The sequence below is a fragment of the Aptenodytes patagonicus genome, chromosome 11 (genome assembly GCF_965638725.1).
Source record: "Aptenodytes patagonicus chromosome 11, bAptPat1.pri.cur, whole genome shotgun sequence".
Classification (NCBI taxonomy): Eukaryota; Metazoa; Chordata; class Aves; order Sphenisciformes; family Spheniscidae; genus Aptenodytes; species Aptenodytes patagonicus.
The window spans coordinates 15,948,876-15,969,889 of NC_134959.1; positions in this window are offsets into that span (position 1 = coordinate 15,948,876).

The window sequence follows — 21,014 nt, forward strand, 5'->3', positions numbered from 1 at the left end:
AGAAATAACAGACATTTTTATAAACTCAGAGTAACATAAAAATGAGACAAACAAAATGAAAAATTATTTTTATCGCTCAATAAATGACATTGATGGTCCACAGCATGAAAAAACAATTTAGCGAGTAAGGGGTGTAGGTTAAAGTTTAGACCTCAACGATTTTTCACATTCTAACAATTATCCAAAGCAGCCTTTCTTCAGCAGTGGTGGAAATCAGCTATCTGCATTCCACCTCAGTGCTTTAACTGTAAGCAATCTTTTCGTCTGAATCTTTGGCATTTAAAAAAAGATACTCAAATACTTTTTGCAAGTTTGCTTATTCTCCATTATTTGAATATTTCAACTTCAACATCCTTTTGTTGTTACTTTGGTGGCTTTTTTTCCTTTCTCCATTTGGTAAGCATTGATTTTCATTAATGCTCCTGTCCGAGCATGAACCAGCTGCCATGTTTCATGAAGTGACAGAGAAAGAGGAGAGCTCACCCTCAGATGGACGCACATACAAACACTGAACTATCAGCAGGAACACCACTTACTCACTCTCTCTCTGATCCTCTCCTCCTGCTAGCTTGCTCTTCTTTGAAGGGACAACATCAAGTAGCTACTAAGGGAAGGGGTCAGAAAACACCATCACAGCTTGGTTGTACTTAGCTCCCCCTCTGATGGTCCACGACTGCCATGCCAGCAGACATCAGGGCTCGATAGTTGAGCTCGCGTGACTGAGGCTGGCTCCTTCCACAGAGTGACTCAGTGCTTCAGTCACCGCAAGTGATGCTTTCTGGTCTCGTTGTTTCTTGGCATCTGTTTTCTGGGGTTTTGTCCTGAAGTGACTGAAAATCTAGAGCAGAACCCTAACATAAGTGCACAGAGAAATCTGAAACAGATGAATGTTTCCCTTTCTTGGCTTTTCCCATTGCTCTCAGCTTTATATTACCATCCTGTGAGAAAGGTCAGCCTCCTCTACACTGAGGATACTGTAACAGGGGCTTTAACACTGTAATTTCCCATTAAAACTATGGCCCTTTCAATGAGCTGCCCAGATACTTTTTTAAAGGTAATCTTGGTTTTATGAGTCAGTTAAAAAAAAAAAAAAGGAAGTAAAAAGCACCATTGATGACCATGGAAAGTTCTGGTATGTTGGCACAAGTCTGTTATGATGCCAAGTAACATCCCATAACCCAAATATAATCTGAAGTGTTTCTCACCTGTGGTGTGCTTGGTTGTTTATCCTAGAATACACACAGAGAGCTAGTCAAGATGCTTTTTTCCTGTGGGACTCAAGAGCGTCCTATATTGCCTTACCACCAAAAAGATGTTACTCACGCAACATGTTACCATGGAGAGGAGCCACTTCACACTTTGCTCATGTTGCACTTCTTCCCTTTGTTTTTCTACCTTGAAAACAAGGACACTATATTCTTCTATATGTGGAAAGCACCAAGCACATTCACTTTAGCATCACTTTTGTTTACTCTTTTCTGTTCAGAGCAGCAAAGAAGATCTACTGTCAGATCAGTTTGTGCTAACATTTGATTTCCATCTTGCCTCTAACTTGGTCAGTCACTGACTAAAACTATTATTTTACTTTCTTAATAGACAGACAACCTCTCTTGGCAAGCTTATTGACGGGTCCATCTCCACTGATGTCTTCCTCATAGAAAAACAACTACTTGGATGGAGAAAAACAGCTAGAAAATTACTGGAACGGGCTGGTACCCCTTTTGAAAAGAGGTGACACAATCTGGAGGTTCAGGCACTCACCACACACTGCAGAAGTCCAGCAGCATTCCCACTCCTGAGCCCCATAGCTGTGCTATGGCCTTGCAGCCCTGGGGCCTCCCCTCTTCCAAGAGGGGGCTGGAGGCTGGAAACAACTTCACTGTAGCAATGACTATCCTGTAAACATCATTAGTTTAGGGACTTTGCATTGGCTTCTCCATAGTGCAACCAGGGACCTGAAACTGAAAAATCAAGGGTTTTTACAAGTGCTTCACCTTTTAAGGCTTCTGGACAGTGACCAACAACCCTTGGGCTGCCCTGTCCGTGTCTTCCACTCAGCACGTGAAAATCCCTGGGACAAGGTCTCAGCTCTGCAGAGTTACATGCCAACAGCCACGAGGTGGCACGCAGAGCAGAACAAATTTGTCCTGTCTGCAGCAGCACCAGAAAACTGCAGCAGTGCCATGTGGATCCAGAGAAGGACATCCTGGCTTTAGGCAGACACCAAGAGACTGGACCTCTACTTGACAACTTTATCTTCTGTGCCTCGCCTGCAGCTCACTGCTCTGTTTTGCTGGAGAGCGGGCAGGTGGCGCAGCAAGACTGGGCAAAGACAGCAGAGGGGATTATCGGGGTGATGAGGGGGCGCAGACCCGGCTGGACAGGAATGCACACTGAATGGCTGCTGCTGCCGCAGAGACACTGGCCAGTCTTGTTGTTCCATTTATTTCCTGAAAAAGAAAAGCTGGTTGTTTATGCTTCTGAAAGCTCTGCTTTGGGAAAAGCTAATTTCACACTGAAGCACAGTATGTGCAGACCAGCTGGCCATGGCAATAAGGACAATGGAGGTAATAAATGCTGGTTTTTTCCTGAATTAGATCTAACTGCAAGGAAGAAAACCATATTCAAGCTGTACCAAGAGAATAAGCCCCAGTTTGCCTTGGTGTCAGGTGTGATAGCCTGCTCTAGCCAAGAATCTCTTGTGCACAGTGTACATGTTTAATTACTCCAAGCGTCTCTTCCCATGTTGGATACTGCTACCCGTGAATTTGAGAAGTGAGAAGATCGAGGGAGGCTTAGTACCCTGTACTCACAGCCTACATGAATCAGGAGCAGGACCCAGACATCCTCACAGCCAGGCAGAGTACTTCACTGCTGGAAAAAGTAGCCGTTTTATTTTGCCAAACACGTCCACACTGGAGCAATTATCCTTGGCATTCTCTAACAATAATTTTAAAATGTTCTCTTCAGTATCATCACTGAATTCAAACTGTAATATTTTTTTAAAAATCCACTGTCATTTTCCTTTCTAGCTCTAATTATCTGGATTGCATCCACACCACGAAGCAGAATTGTGGCAAGAAAGCAATCACCCCAGAGATTTCCCAGAAATTTGCTTTCTAATTGGGTTGAAAATGCCTCAGCTTTCTGCATCACATTTTGCACATAACTGGGTTTTCTATGAACACAATCTATGAAATGCAGAAATGAAATATTGTTATTATTTAATTGGGTTGTCACACCACAGGATCTTATGGTGCTAGGTGCTGTACATAAATTTAGGCAAAAAGATAGTCAGTTCCTGTGCAAAAGAAATGAATACTTGAGGGTAAGATTAAAAAAAATACTGGAGAAAGAGATTAAGAAGATAACCTTGAAATGAATAGGTATTGCACTGTAAGCACGATTCTGTAATTCTGTTGCAAAGAAAAGAAATATCATCTGTTGGTGAAAATCCAGAACTTTCCATACTATTATTTACAGACATGTCATTTATGTCATGTAACCTCTCTGTCCCTTATTTACTAATTGGTAGAATGGAAATAATACCTAATATAGCTCCCTCATGAAGCATGATTAAATGTTCATAGTGCTTTGCAATCATTTGTTTGACAATATGGCTGTGGAACACTATTGCTAAAGACAAACTGAGCAATATTTATAGCTGATACAGTATTGACTAAGCTCATCTTTTCTGTTTTTAAAGTTTTAACTAACCAATGCTTAATGAAATTTGCTAGACTAACTGCTCATGTTGTCTCTGCTGGTAATGCAAAAGCAAACGGCTCTAAGTACGGTACCCTGAAGGCAGACATTAGGAGTTTCTCTGTTGAATCCAGCAGAGAAGTTTCTTGCATCTCCGTTGAATGCCATCATGCTGTGATTCGTTAATCATTAAGTACATAGTGCTTTTAATTAACTGCCAACTCTGCTTGGGCATCTGTTCTGAAAATCACATCCGATCATGCTTTTCCCAGTCTGTGGCTATGGAGCTCTTCGATAATACAGTTGTTGCTCCCTTCTCCAGCTCTCTCTGCTGCAAGACAGCTCAAGTCCAGAGTGTCCTACATGAAATGAAATACAAATGATCTATTCTTCTAAGGGAAAAAAAGTAAATGGGAATTAAACTTATTTGCCTCAATAGGTAATAAATGCTGCTATTAAAAAGCAGATCAGGCCAATTAACATTTTTTTCTGGAAGAAAGAAGAGGCTGGAAGAATATTTTTATTCTTCAGTATCAGCACACAATTTTATCAGCTAGCCATTTTTTTTTTAAAAAATACACTAATCTGTAACTGTAGAAAATAATGCTTTCTATTTTATAATACATTCCCATACAAACGACTACATTTCTCCATCTACATAGCTCAATGTCTGCTGGCTTCAAAAAGCTCCTTTTTGAGTGTATTTTAAAATAAAATCCAACATCTTTGGAGCATATATCAGGGGAAATAAGATTGTAACATATCTTAGGTAGCACATTCTGTTTTAAAGGTGACAGGAAAAGAGCAACATTAGAGCAAGGAGAACACACAGTGAGGCTGGTAGTAGGCAGGGCATCTTCTGCTGGTGCTGTGAACCTGATTGAAAACTAAGTCAAACGAGATCAGAGGATGACTGTGGCCACTTAATGGCATGAAATGAAATAAGGGCAGACACCTAGATCAGGAGAGGCACTGATTGTGTGACACTGTATTAGCAGTTTCAGAGAGACTAAGAATTTGCTGGGTCATGCTCTGTTCCCCAGCCCAGGCACAGGGAGCTGGACCCCTCAAGAGCTCTGGCCTGCACTAGAACAGACCGACCTGCCAGGTTAACGATAGAGCAGGTGTTTTATGGCATTAGAAGTAGCTGTGCCAGTACACGCCTGCTCTGTTATCACGGCCAGTGCTGATACAGCTAGCCAGAAAGCATCAGTCTCAGCCAATGCTCTCATGTTCCAGGTGAGACACTCGGTCGCACTGCATGTGTCTGCTGGCCACGTAAAGGTTCCTGGATGTATGGCAATGCGCTGGAAAAAGCCAGAAGATTGGGCACGTGACTCTTTCTACTCAAAACTTCTTAGTATATGATGAGGACATGCAGAAACCCAACATACAGTATACAGGATCACAGTATAGCAACTTCCCTGCTGCCACTCCCACACCGGTGTGTGCCATCTCAGACCCTCCATCTCTGAGCTGTTATTTATCACATATCAATCCGGGCTAGTAAAAAGGTAGAAGTCATAAAGTGCCCATTATTTCTATATAGAAATGTATGTCAAGGAAAAGGGCACTCTTTGTCAAGTACTGAGAACAGAGAAGAATAAACCATCATTAAGCTTTAAACTTGTGGTTCTTTAAGGAGTGGAGCTAAGAAACTCGTATGAACCTTGCAACGTAGCATAAAACATTACAGTTAAACAATAGCCAATCTATAGCAGATAGGCATGTAATGATTACAGTTAATGTAACAAACACTCACTGTCAGATACACATTTTACATAATAACCCTTTTTCAACAAGTTCAAAGTAATTATCTTGTTTTCTTCAACAATTCCACTGCGGATGTCAAGATGTGCCAGCTCATAGAAAAGAGGTATTTCATAACAATATAAAAACATGCATTTGTAATTGTTTCCATACTGAACTACACCGAGGGCAGCACTTTTATATATGGAGTTCAAGGTATTCCTGGGAACAGGCTGTTTTCTGATGACATCATAAGAACACTGTCACTCAGGCAACAACTTGTTACTATAGTAACCACAGCTTTTACAGATGCTGAATGCCAATGAGGTTAAAAACACCATTTGGAGATTTGCTAGTTAAAAGTTTGCCAGTATTTGATGCAAGAAGCAACAAGGAGTCCGTGGCAGATGCACAGCATTGTGCAGTTCTCTACCCATTATTGGGAAGCTGAGAACAATCAGTGTTATCTTCCAGCCAAGGAGTTCTTGGGGTAATTGCACTTTCAGATACGTCCTTAAATGCCACTGCAGCTAGAAATAGGTCTGAACACTAACTTTGTGATTTGGGGGCAGCTGGAAGAAAAGGACTGCTGCCTCACCTAAAAGAGTCCCTAAAAATGTAGAGATTTGGGGATCTAGATTTTTAATACTCTCAGAGCAGAGACCACACAGACTGTGAAGATAGTCTGGTATTGTATGAAGACATGTCTTTGGAAAAGAAGTGGATTTTTTTTTTTCCCCCCTGACTGCAAAGAATTATAGGATATGAGATAAAAACATCTGGTTTTGTAAGCAATTGCTATCTGTGCTGAGACTACTGTCAGATGAAATCAGTCAGTTACAAAATGTTTTAAAACTAAAAGCCACATGTTTCTGTTGCAGAACTTTGTGCATTTTACTAACTGCAAGCAAATCTCAGAGGCTCTAGAACATTGTCAAATTAAAGATACCAACCTGGCCAATAACCTGCCCTCTGCAGGACATTAGACAATTTCCTAACTTTAATCACAGATTTTTTCAGCTGGTTTTGTCCCCAACCAATACAGCAACCAATGCAGTCAACATTCCCAGTAAATCAAACTTCCTGTATTAGAAAGGGTCATAAAGACAATCCAGTCAGAACCCACTCTTAAACTTGACTGAATATCAGCAGAGTATTTTTTCATTTTTTGGCAGCAAACCTCAACTCACTTAGCTCCTCCAGGAGTTGTACTGTCTGCCAGGCTGGAGAGCTGCTTGGGGTCGCCTGGCATGGGGAAGAAGAACTGGAGGGGGAAAGGGGTGTACAGATTTACCCCCGAGGCTTCTTTCCTTGGCAACACTTTACAGTGAAGCTTCTCAAGTAAAACTGTAATAAAAGTGGAATTTAAATGTGCACGTTAAAAATGCAAAACCTAAGGTATATTGTTTATAATGAGTTTGCTGTCACATTTGAACTAACTGGCCACTACTGGCAGTCTCAGAGGAATAGCTAAAGCCAAATTATAACACTTATTTGTGGGGTGGTCTCGACAATGGGATACTGAGATGCAACAGCAAGCTTTGAGAATCGCTTCTGTTCTGGGTCTGTATGAAAGCAATCCAACTCCAGGGCAGTGAAGACAACATGCTTTCAATACACCCACCTACTGTACTTCTATGTTTTTTTCCATATGTATCCTGCCAGGCACTTTGTAGTGTTCAGGACATTTCCTTTTTAGTCCAGGAGAAGATTAAGGCCATTGCTGGTTTTCATTTCCACACGTTATCCAGCAGTCCTGGCTCCTACTGGCAGTGGAGCGCCCGCTCCACGCAACTCTCCCCCATCATCTGCGAGAACAGAGATGTGGAAGAGGCCAATTACCTTTTGGAGAGAAGGAAATTACTTGCTTATAATTGAGTTCTCCGAGCATGGTGTCCGCTATTAGAGCCACACTCATCCTCCCACCTCCCCCTGAGAGCTGGGGTTTTATTCCTATTTAAGTTCTAATTATTATAATTAGTCTGAAAAGGATTTGGGAGTTAGGGGCTATGATATGCCATATAGACCCCTCAAGGCATCTTTTTGTACTAACTCATTATGACCAGTTCTAAACTTTACCATTTAATCTAGTCATTCAGTACCCAAGGTCACAACAGCTGAGACCCCCTGAGCATCAATCCATAGAGACTCCCACCTTCAGAGAACTACAATTAAAAGGTAAATAATTCCCTTGCTGCCTTCTCTGTGAGGCAAAGCTATAAGTCAGAGAACGGAATCCAACCTCAGCCTAATTACTACTTCGGTAATTTACGCAGTTGCAGTGAAAAAGTTGGCAAATGCTTTTTCATTTATCAAAACAGAAACACAAGGCCAGCTACAGTTCATTTCAGACTGGACTTGACAAGACTCAGCCTTACAACAGTCAAGTTGCAAACTTTGTTTGTCTGTATCACTCAAACTCCAAGAAATTCTGAAGAGCTATGCTCCAAGAAAGTCAAATCATCATCACAACATGCAGGCCATGGAAACAGTATTCTTCACCATGCTAACTAAAGATGCAATCCTTTTCTTTGTTTATCCCATCACAAAACTTCTGTTGAATCAATACAGTACAAGTTTTAAATTATTTGAATCAGGCTGTGCATAAAAGGATCTGAAACACTCAAAGCTGAATTGAAGTATAAGCGAGTACAAATTCTTAAAAATACTATCACCCAAGTTGACAGATTCCAAGAAATTCAACAGATGCTGGTATTTTCCTAAATGACAGCAGCCTCCAGGCCCGAAAACTGTAAAGCAAAGCTTTGAATTTCACAGGAAAGAGCATGAAATGGTATTAAGCAACATATTTTGTTACAGTGCCAGCAGCTGGAGTCCAGTGCAGTGTCAGCACATGGAGAAGGAGGCAGTTTCAAATACTTCTATTGCTGATTTTTTTTTAAAGATAAGTGAATTACATCTGCAAATCAGAAAAATGCATCCACATTTCTACTAACAAAATACACTGTGCAACAATGTAATACTTGCTAATTATACATCATTAACCACAAGTACAAAACTCAATGGCTGTATTGAATTCTTAGTGAAAAGGTGGCTCTTTGAATCAGAATTTAGAAAGTGTAAGTAATAATGTACACCAATTTCTAGATAAATAAATCCAAGTTCATTACATAAAAAAAAATATTGGTAAACAAACTGTCTTCTAGATATGATTTTTTAATGAGAAAATCACAACTTAGTACATGTTATTATAAGTATTACAATGCAGCATGTCAAATTTCCACACTGGTTTGGTAGTACATACTAACATCACACTTGAAGATTTGACAACTCTAAATCTTTGATTGCAAGCAAGTGCATCTAGAGGAGAGGAAAAAAAATAAAACGCTGTATTTGTTCTCATTTTCTGCTAGAACTATGAGTTCAATTCTTTCAGCCTGAAAGCAACCTGAATCTCTACCCTGGGAGCACAGGTGTAGCGGCTTCAGCACTGTCCCTAGCCATACCACGTCCTCCTAACCAGCGCACAAAATTAAGCACGGTAGGTAATCTTTGCTCTGAAGCAGGGTCCACAAAATGAATTCTCTTACTCCCAGCCAACATTAGTATCACACTAGGAACCAATATGAAGAAGTTTGCACTGTTGCTGTCTGAGCTCTGTGTTTGCAGGTGACAAATAGACTTCAATTTCTAATGTTGCTGGGTCAGAAATAGCCTTCTAATTTTCCTAAATTAAATTATAGGCTACTGTCATATTTGTAGCCAGGTACATTAACTACAGAAGCAATATTTTAGCTGCTGCTGTTTCTTCCTCTAAGAAAATAAAATGGGAGAGAAAGTTGAAGGACAAAGGCGGGGGAGTAGGTCAAATACTGATTCCTTAATGTGGACATCAAGATGCTCTTGTAGCTGTTCAAATGGCTGAGGCCCCATGCAAGAATTGTGGCAAGACTAAAGATTAGTCCCAGCCATCGTGTTACTTACAGTTCCTGAAAGTCAGTTTTTACTGGTGGTCATTCAGCTTTAACTACATTGTCAGATGCATACAGACCTCTGGGGGCATCATTTGGGAGAGAAAACACTTTTGTTTCCACCTATTGACTGAGAAGGTTGTATGTCATGGGCTGCTCAAAGCTTTCCAGCACCATAGGCAAAAGTTAATTTCCCCTCCTAAAGGATGAGGAACAAAATCATATATTTTGTATTTAGCACTGGCAGCAGCAAAACTCCACACAAGGGTGGGGGAGCCCGGGAGGACGTGTAGTGCTCCAGGGAGGGTTGCCAACTCTCTTGAGTCTCCAAGCTGCTTCTCTCCTCCTGCTAAGGACACTGACCCTGAGAAATTCAAACCCCAATGATGGCAGTTAAAAGACGTACAGGCAAGAACCAAGCTGCCCTGTGCCTGGGATACAAGGTCATGATCCCCAGCCCCTTCAAGACTACACTTTCCTTTTCCTCTTCCACCACCAGTGCCCAGAGATATGCCTGTTCCACCTGCCCAACTTCCAACCAAGTCCCTCTGCACTCCCACCCTCTCAAGGAGGGCACAAGTCCCTCTAGCCCACCTCCCTTTTCCAATCTCATCTCCCCAAGATGTGGAACCCATTCTTCTCCCAAGACATACAGGCTTGTGCTGACACATACAACAGCCAGCTCAGTCCAACGCTGCCTGCCTCCATCCTTCCCCCTCTAAACATCACCAAAATCATGAGCTTGGGGAGAGAGGAGGAGAGCGTGGGCTCTCTTTCCTCCACCCAGCCCAGCTCTGGTGGGAAGTCAGGCTGAACACAGGCTACTGAGTCCCAGCTCTCTCGAGCACCCAAGGGCTATAGGGAGCACCCTGCCCATGCTTATCCTCTGGGCACAACACAATGCACTCCTCTTCAGTGACTGCTTGAAAGCAAAGGGTTATTTCCCTCCAGGAGAAGTTGCATGTGAAATGCCCAGCAGATGCATAGGACTCAAGCAGACTATAATTATAAATTAAAGGGCAAAATTAAGGTGCTAAGTCTTTGATTTGTATTCCTAGCAGCGAACTGTCAATGACACGGGAAGCTGCATTTTTGTTTTTTCCTATATGTGGCTTTTACAGAAGGTTTTACTTTAAATCAGAAGACAACCATGGAGAAAACATGGTTTAGTGGTAGACTTGGCAGTGTTAGGTTAACGGTTGGACTCGATGATCTTAAAGGTTTTTTCCAACTTAAACGATTCCATGATGCTATAAATATTCCTACTGAAGCTTGTTTATAGTATGTTTTCCCAGGCTTCATCCCCTCTTGTACTTAAAGGTCACCTCAACCAGAACTGCACAGACTCACTCCCAGGTCTTTTTGTGAAGTGTTAAGAAGAATCTATACCATGTAATATTGTAAAAATACTGCCTTCCTCTAACAGTGTGGTTAAGTTCTCATTTCATAACAAATACATTATTTAATCTCTCAGCTCTGATATCTAGCATATCCTATAATCATAAAAAGCCACAAGTCTCCCCCATAAAGCTGCTCTCAGTACATTGTATTCCACAACCATTAGTTCATTGCTCTTCCAATAGCTCTGGGAAAGGCCCATTGCTATTGATATCTACATCCCAGCAGAAGCACTTTCCTTTGAGCTACTGTGTTTCATCAAGCTATTAGATGACCTGAAGTCCCTGGGAGCCCCAGGTTAGTGAATCCAGACTTTTGCATGAGTATTTTATTCCTGACGTTCCACCTTCTGAGAGATGGTTGTAGGTGAATGATTTTTCTACTGTGTCAAAAGAGGTATTGGTTTAAGTTAATGCATTTCTGCAAATAGAGTCACATTTGTTCCTCTCCACAAATAGCTACCACATGTGAACACAACTAACATGCTTCCCTTCTCCTTGTGACCTCTAGCAAACAACCTCTTCTCAAAACTGCACATCATTGTGAGTGTGCGGCTCTGAATTCAGCGCTGCAGGACAGCATTCAGGGATGGAAGCACCCGCTGAGGAGCTTCTTGCACCTCCTTGTTGCAGTCTGCCTCAGAGTTGCTCTGACTTCCCACACATCTCATTATCCCTTCTGCCCCTTAATTTATCCTTTTGGAGGTTACTTACATAAGTAGTGATTGCAGCACTTGAAGATGATGACATGGAAGTAAATTAATGCTCTAACAAGGAACACATGCAAACATAGAGAAGAGCATCACTGACTGCTCATGAAAGAAGCTGCAAATTTTGCTTTCAGAAGGGAGGAATACCCTCCTACACCTCTTCCACACCTAAAGTTTAGCTAATTTTTCTCCTCTAGTCAATGGGGGCTCAGCTCTGACACAAAAATTGCCTGTGCTGTACCTTTGGTCCCAATCATATTTGTAACAAGTCTCCAAAGCTTGCCATTTGTAGTCCGCTCTGAACATGCAGAGATTAAATATAAATCATCCTGAACATGTATATAACTGCTCATTTGTGCAATTTTTAAAACCTCTCTGTAAACAGGACCCTAAAAATGCAGAAAATGACACTTTTGTCACGGCCAGCAGCCATATGCTATTTTCTAAATACCAAACCACAGGTAGGAAAGCAAATCTGTTATGTGCCCCATGGTAGTGAAAACATTCTTCTGTCAAAATGCTGGTTTACGGTGATTCAGCTGCAGATAAGGAGATAATACATTTATCTGATCATATAAACACTAAGGGAGAAATTTGTTTCCAGAAAGGATGCAAAGTAGGAAAAGCATTTGCAATATTAATTGATTTTGAGAAAAGTTTTATAATCCAGTACATACACAAACCCCTCAAGTTTTCAGTGTGGAAAATACACACTGGGAACCTTTATGAGGCAACAGAAACAGAAATGCAGCTGCTTAAATCATTCCCCTGTTCAAAATGCTTTTCTACAGTAAACAGTTTTACAATTGCCCTCAGTTTAATGCCTCTGTTCTGGTCACTTGAACATGGTTAAACTACTGCCCCAGTTGGAGCAAGCTGGCCTTGCCCTGCTACAGGGGTAACTACTCAGTTAACACTTTCTGTCTGGTTGCTAGGACATCACTCCGTGGCACAACACAGTAAAAGCCAGTTTATTTCTTCTGAATTTTCTATCTACCACCCTCTCTAAAATCAACCATCAGTAAACATTTTCATATGGGACTGTTTATATTAAATTTAGGATAACAATGTTGCCATTAGGTAGCATCACTACCATTCGGTTGCCATTCACCACCATCAGGACCTGTTTGCCTCAACAGCCCATTTACCTTTGAAATTAGCATCCTTCTCTCCTCACCTTTATGAAATCTGGCTGACACGAGTTAGAAGACTGTAGTCAGGGATGCTACAGGCCAGCTGGACGGTAAAACAGCTAAGACATGGAGAGTCTTCAATACCGGTGAGTCATTCCAAGCATGGAGTGGAAAAAAATGGGTACTTTATCTTTTCAACATCTAAACAGGAGGGGAAAGAAAGGAAAGAAGGGGGGGAAAAAAAATATTAACTGAATTTCTCATATACATAAAGTCTAATGGAAGAGAAGATCTCACTAGCCATAACACGTTTGGAATTGTCTTAATCATAGAAATGACACTGGTTATAGCTTCAATTAACTAAAAAATAGACAAACCTTTATTTTTTCACAAACATACACAGACTGTCACAAGTAATTGCAGAATGCTAACTTACGAAGAGTTGTTACACTTCTCTCTTAACATTTAGTTTAAGAAGATTAACAGAGTCCTTGACACTATAAAAAGCTTGAATGACAACCTGATAAAGCAGAAGGAAAGAAAAATGAAATGATTCCTAGCAAAAAAAGCTAAACGTTTACTTTTATCATCATTTAAGAAAAAATTGCTGCCTTGCATACGGTTTTAAGGACAGACTATAACAAGTAAATGCAGTTTTCACAAGTATAGCATAGCAATACATAGGCCATCACTTAAAACAAATCTCATTGGGAACCAGCCTCAATCTCCATCATGCCTCCTTTTATCCCAGTTCCTAACTCCAAAGAAATGTCAAGGATGAGCAGTAACTTGTAGGTCTGAGCTGAGCCTCATCTACAGCTGGCGTAACCTGTGAAGAGTACATTCAAGTACAAACCAGGACAATTTACTTTGTGTATTTACCGTTTTGGAAAGAGCTGGTCCTTCGACAACTGCCTCTGAGAATTTCACCCTCTTCCAAATACATGAGTATCACTGATGCCAAGGCTTTAGGGCTAGGTTTCCCATACCTGAGGAAAGTAAAAACTAGAGAAATCAGGTTTCTCTTAAAGCTTGACGAGGGTGTGAATTTTAGGCAGTTGCTCTAGTTTTTTGACTCATTTTTGCAAGGATAAAATTTCACAAGAAAATTGTGAGCCAAATCAAGAAACAAATGCAGAAGAATTAAAAACTTGAGCCAAAAGAGTTTCTGAGATGGCAATGATTTCCTTCATGGCTGAGGATATGTGGGGGCTGTGCAGGGTCAGGAAGGTTTTACAAAGCCTATTTTTTGTTTGCTTATTTTTAAAAGAAGCAGGTGATATTGTAGAGAGCAGAATGTTTATTTTTGTATAACATTTGTTAACTGTACTTCTGTAGCATTTGTGGGTTTTAATGTGTGTAAAGCACCTGGTAAAATAGGTGCATGAAAACTGGGTGTAATTTCATAAATCATAGGGATTTGGAGACTTGCATGAGGAAAAAAGTGTGAAGAATGTAAAGGTTTGCTTTGCTTTTAAACAACCATTATAGCACCCTCTCCACACGCAACACTGAGTAAAGGTCTAGTGGCTTTCCAACAAGAACAAACTGAAATTAATTGCCTCACTTGCATCCACACCTAAATCTCTCACTTATTGTCAAACTGATGCTTCCTTCTTGGGAAAGATATAACAAAAGGAATTACAATTTCTCCACTTTGACTACTGCATTCATTTTGGGCAAGATGGACCTAATCTTGCTCTTGAGTTTTTAAGACCTCGGGTCCTGGTGTCCTTAAGTAGCAGATCTGCATCCCTTGGGAAACAATGACACTCTCAGGCATTTACCTCCTGTGGTTGCTTGTGAATACAAAAGGTAAGTAGCTCTTTTTTTTAAAAAAAAAACAAAACAGAATTCCAGTGTATCTGCCCACCTTCTGTCAATGTAAAGAGCAGCACACCGATAAGGTAAACAGCTTTTAAATGCCTATTTATTCTGCTATTCAATTTAAAATACATACTAATAACAATTATATGTCTTACACTTATGTTTACCTTGGCTGATACCAGCAAGCTGTTAAGTGCTGCTATAGTATATCTAAAGTCTTTAAAAAATCTGGTACAATTTACATACATTATGACCACTCAAACCATTATAGTTTGATGACTCTAAATACCCAAAATGATTTATAACTCTGCAGCAAATGGCTGTTAAGGACCAAACTTTCCTCCCTCTCTCCCCATGCCTCACACAGAACAAATTCCTTCTCCACACACCCCAGACCTGCCTCAGGACTCCTTGACGCTTGCCATCTAGACAGGATTTTTAGTTACGTATCACCTGCCTACACTAAACATTAAGAATGCATTTCCAACTAATGTAAAGATACATCAACGTTAGAGTAAATCATTATGGGGGTGCTGGAAATAACCATAAGAACCCCTAGCGCTATAAACATCCAAACTGCAGAATTAACCTTAAACTTACAAATAAACAGCCTTTACCAGCATGGAAATGAACTGTTTTGACTCACAGACAATATTAACTATGTCCCTTAGTGTGGGATGACCAATTTGGAGCCATTAATATTGGAACAAAGCTGGTGGCTGTTTTGAGAAATGGCTTCTGTTAAATAAATAACTCACTCTTTTTTTTAATCCTCACTCCTTTTTTCAGACCAGACCAGAAGGAGGTGGCAGACAGTTTGGAAGAAAGCACTTTTACATAAAATTTTCTGAGGAAAAAATATTTTTAATTAAACCTCTGCAGAAGATGAAAGCTTAACTTCGGATTGTTCTCAATAAGTAATGTCCTTTGTTCCCCGCACAGCTTATAAATATTATTTTAACAGGACAGATTAGAGGATTCTGTCCTCACAGCAAAGACTAAGACTGTGAGGGGAGAAATCATTTGACCTGGAGAACTAAATGTTCTGAAAGACATGTGCTTAATTAATTTTTAATCTGTAAACTGAATTGAGTCTCTAGTTTAAAGGGAGTGTTTTGGAATTATAAGAACACATATTATTCACACATAAAAGAGAGGTTGGTCAGCCCTAATTTACGTGCAAAACTCAATTCATTCCTAATTATGAAACCATGACCAGTTCTTAGATAGTACATTTCCCCCCCACTCCCAATTCAAGTACACCCTTGTAGCATTTGCTTCTGCTGAGGAATGAATGCAAATTCCTTTCTGTTTGCACTCAACAGCAATTAAAAGGGTGGCTGCTATTCAGACACTGCCAGTAGCGAGCAGGATTTAAAACACAGTAATAAGAAAAAGATCAATTCCATCCCAACTGTCCTGCAGTTAAAGCTACAAGAGAGGCCTGTAATTTGACCAAGTAATTAATACCACTGTTTGGTTTTGGTGAACTTAATTCTAAATTTTATCCTATTTTATTCCTATTTGATATTTAAATTCCTTGGAACGACTATCTTAGACATTTAGTTCTTACTTGTAGGATCTGCTGAAAACTGGTTAGCCTTTAACAAAAAACAAAACAAAAAAACCAACCAAACAACAACAAAAAAAGCTGTATATGACTATGACTTGTATTGGCAGTGAAAAGTAATGGAAGGTGCCACCTAAGAGAACGAAGAGGCCAACCCATTATATCTGGTCTCAGAGAGATTCCAGTGAAACCACTTCAGTGACCATCTACCCAACTTCGTCAGCTTCCTGCAGTTATCAACTGAAAGAGCAGGTCCAGACAGGGGAGATTATAACACTTATGCCATTTTTATGAGGATTGATTTACCAGATTAAGAGACATAATCCATTTTCCTTACTACAGCAATTACACTGAATCTGAAAAGCATCCCCCCTCTGCTTTATTGACACAGTCCTTTAAATCTAAATGATAGTTTGAGAAATTATTCCTGAACAGTAAAATATTAGGTTTATTTCTGTCTTTCATTTTAATATAATTAAGAGATAATGTCAATAGAACAGAACCTTGCCAGGAGATAATGATCTCATGCTGACAGGCAAATAGTAAGGTGAAAAAAGCATTTAGTGAAAGCATATTTTTTAATCCAGTGATTTAAATTACTACTTTACCAACTGATTAGCATCTAAGTACAACAGACCGACAGACTGGTGAAGTGACAAAGCTAGTACCATAAACATTTGTCAATTCACATTCTCATTGCCTTTGGAGATTGTCTGTAGCAGCCAGGGCGAATGCTTTCCTCCACCCCGGCGGAATGTTGTTCCTTTGCACATGTGGGTGTCTAACAAGTTCAAATGACAGAAACTAAGCATCTGGTCATCAAAACACTGGTTCGATGACTACCAAATTTCTGCATTCTTGCATCCGGAAAGAGGACGACTCCTGGATGTCCTGGCCCTGCCTCCCAGCTCACCAGAGACAGACCAAGCGACCAATCTTTTGAACGTGCACCCTGACAGCCTTTCACAGGACATGCAGAGTTACCAAGGGGACAGCCCTGCTCTTTTTGAACCATTTTTTTCTTACTAGTTTTCATGCAATTTCAGCCCTGCAATTTGTGAAGATCCTGAGGTTTTCTCTCAATATGTCAATAGGACACCTTTCCCCTATTCAATATAATAAAACATCCACTACAGCTGCTGTTATCACAAGCTCACTTTAATTCCTAAGCTACCACCAATTCAATTGCTTTTCTCACCAAGTCAGCCTTGCAATTTTTTCTTTTTTTTTTTTTAATTATCAGAAATTAACTAAAAGGCCTGGTGCTTATCTATAAATATGACAAGACACACTGCTCTGTCCCATGCACTGGACACATTTGACTACAAGGGCAATAGGAAATGCAGCAGGTGCCTTTAGGAAACCTGCCAAATATCAGTAAAAGATCTCCTCGCCCAGTGCTCACCATCGTTCCTCTTACAAGGTCAGTTCTCCTACGGTATCTGGTCCATGGTGCTGAGTGTGTTCAATATCAGTATGATATTTTTTAATATCCTCCTGGAAGAAAGACTCTAAGACCTACCAGTATCATGGAAAATCATGTCTTTACATCAAATATTCAGCTTCTGTCATAAAGGACCTAGCAGATTAAAGAAAGCGATGATTCATTCCTCTATCTTCAGCCTTTTCTGCATAGCTTGTAATACTAATATCAGCTCCTCAACTTTTCAAACCTGTGGGCAAAGCAGTGGTTGGGCAGGTGAATTCTTAGTGACATGGATGTGTTTGCATTTCTTAGACAGCATATGCAGGTATTTTGATAAAAGTCTTTTTCACTTTTGAGAAGTGACGTATTTGTCACTACATAGTCATCTTTCAATATCCGTGGACATAGTGGACCCTATGTATAGTCCACATTTAGACAGGCACAAGATGGCCTAAAACACTGATGACTAAAGTCAAATTAAAAAAAAAAAAAAGAAGCAGAATTGTATAAAGAGCAAATTGAGACCAGTAAGGAAAAAACACTTAAAGCCTAAAGCATGAATTATAACTATAAAAGTAGAACCAAACAGCACTAGCACTGTGGTATAAGATACACACAAAGGCAGAAGAAAAGATTTAATATTTGATAGCAGTCGACAAAATGGGAGCATACAATACACAAGCTAGTATTGGTCTTGGATGAATTACAGGGAAAGGGAATATTAAGTAGGCATTAATAGCATTGCCCTGCTTAGTGATACACTACAGCTGGCTCAGGTGCTTAGAGTTTAGGAAAAGTGTTTAAAATATTAGAGGAAATACAAAGAGGCAATAGAGGAATTAGAGGGTAAGATGTGTGAGGAGAGACTGCGGGAGCTAAACTTACATAGTCTCCAAGAGAGAAGACTCAAGGGGCCTCAATCACAGTCTATAAATACCTTCAAGGTAATAATATAAATGAAGGAAGGGAATTCTCCGGTCTCAGAAGATAGCAGGACAAGGAGCAATGGCCTGGAGCTAAGGAAGCAGGAGCGCAGGGTAGGTTCCAGGGAACAGTTCTTCACTCCGGCCTCTGCCGCACCAGATGAATCCACTGCAGGGAGGAGGACTTGCTCTCTTTCCACAGACTCCAGGGCACATTGCCCACACGCACGCACATGCTGCACTTGATGCATCCAAGATGGTGCTAATCAGCCAAAGACCCCCCCAGAACCTGTGCAGCACCGAGTCGTACGTCAGCACGGACAAAGAGCCATACGTGGGCTATCACAGTCTGTGGCTGACTCACAGGTCTTCCTGCAAGTGCAGGATTGTTAATGTGGAATGATTTCAGAGTGAAGGCATTCATTAACCTGGCACCACTTTCGTGAGCAGAGAAATAGCAGTGTGTTTCTCCACGGCTGCACTTCACTACACTGGGATTTTTCTCCTTTTTAGAGCACTGTTACAAAGGCTGGTTTTGCACATTCTGCAAAGGGTGAGTAAAGCTCAAACCACATATTAGCTAGCACACGTGGTGATTTGACTTCCATTTATCCACTTGGTTCAGTGGAGAACAAAAATTCAGAGCATTGTACCAGTTAAACAGAATGAGTCCTCATGTGGCTTATCTACTCCTAGGATACATCCACGTGCAGAAACAGTAAAAAACATGACTCCTCTATTTTTCAAGGAAAATCTTTCTTTGTCCTGGGAAAAGACTATCCCAACATTTTCATCTTTTGTGCTAGTTTATAACCAAATCCTCACTTCAGCTTCTCTGGCTATTTTCTTATCCTCCAATCCACCTGAAATTGTGATGGTGGCAATTCACAAGCCCCATAGCAAAAAAGACAGCAAATTCTGGAGATGCAGAGACACACCTGCATCCAAGCAGAGGCCTAAGCACTGAAAATGAGGAAGGACTATAGAGACTGTGACAATAATTTGAAGTTTCTGAAGTGGCTTGACTGACTGACATGGCTGGTGGCAGAACAAGAAAGCAATCCAGAGAACATAAGCAAAGCACAGCAAAAAATAATCATAGCAGCAGCCTTAAGTACTGTGCGAATGGTTCAAACAAGAAGAGTAAATGAAAATGCCTCTTACTCCAGTGACCCAAAGCAGTCACTGCAGTTTTTGTACATTAAGGACTGGCTTCCCAACAAATCAGCTCCTCTCCTCTAGACAGGAAGAAATCAACCTCCTCCACTTTCTAGGAAGACCCCTTCAGCTTTACTGGAGTCCTAACATAACACTTAAACACAGAACAAAACAAAGCCCCAACACTTCATGACACCTCGTCTGTTCAATCTGTTTATGTCGCCCTTGCTCCAATCACTGGGAAGAATTTAAAGCAAAGGGATTTGATGTATATGCTGTAGGCACTAGCAATATTAATTTTATTTTATTTCACAAGAGTTTCTCTGTTTTATTCAAAAAACACCATCCCTCCTGCATCAGGCTCCCCATCTACCAAGCTAACATATTAGCTCAGTGCCAGACAGGAAGCTAGGTTGCAGCTAACCACATCGTCGTTTTATACAGAACCAGATCACCCATCTGTAACCTGGTAAGCCATGTTCCTCCTTAAAGCGACAGTGGAAAGAGGTCAGGAAACGCTTCAGCTTTGTATCAGGCTGGCTTTTCAGGATCCTCTACATTTTCTCATTCGTCATCTCCTGAATTTGTGCTTTATGTTTGCAGCCTTGCTGGGAACTTGCATCTTGAATGCCTCAGCTCAAAAGCTACCATGCCTGTTAGTGAAGATTCATGTTTAAAAACACTAAAGCTGTTACTAATGACATAGAACTGAATTACGGTTGGACACTTCATATATGGTGCCCGGTACCTCTGGAAAAACAGACCTCTCAGTACAGCACTGACGTACGTGTAAAAACTCCATAGGCAGACTATCCTGAAATGGTAACCTCTGAAAGACTCATTGCCTTGTTAAACATAATCACCTCCTACTTCAAAAAGGGAGTCAGAATAGAGTTCCTGTACAGAGATCTGTTAGTTTTAACAGGTGGGCTTTGTGCTACTGTGTCTGTCCCCCAAGTAAATACTGTTATTATAAAAAAAGATTTGAGCTGCTGTTAAGACAGATATGTTTGAGGGTTTTAAAAACTGTTTTCTACATTTATAATTGAACATACACAGCAGCATCAGCTCCAGTGAGGGCTTCCCAGCTCATATTTGCACGCTGCAAGTTACAGCTTAAATGTACTAAAGTACACATTTCTGCAAGCTACCATACCACGTATTGACTGAAAGGCTAGGCAGCTTTGTAAATACACACTGAAAAAATTATCTGCCTTATTTGTGTGTTGTCAAGAGACTGGAATCACTTCTGGGTAAATAAGATGCATTTTTAAAATTATCTAATTATGTACAGTATTTAACTTGAAACACCTGTAGCCATTTTGGCCTCTTAGGAAAAAGAGCATACATGTTTTATAACTATTTCTAATAAAATATTAGGAAATATTACAGCCTTAAAAAAATTACATAGTCTGAATTAGAAAGACTACATCAAGCAAGACATACACGGCATTTATGAGAGTTTGGTTGGTAACGCTAATTTT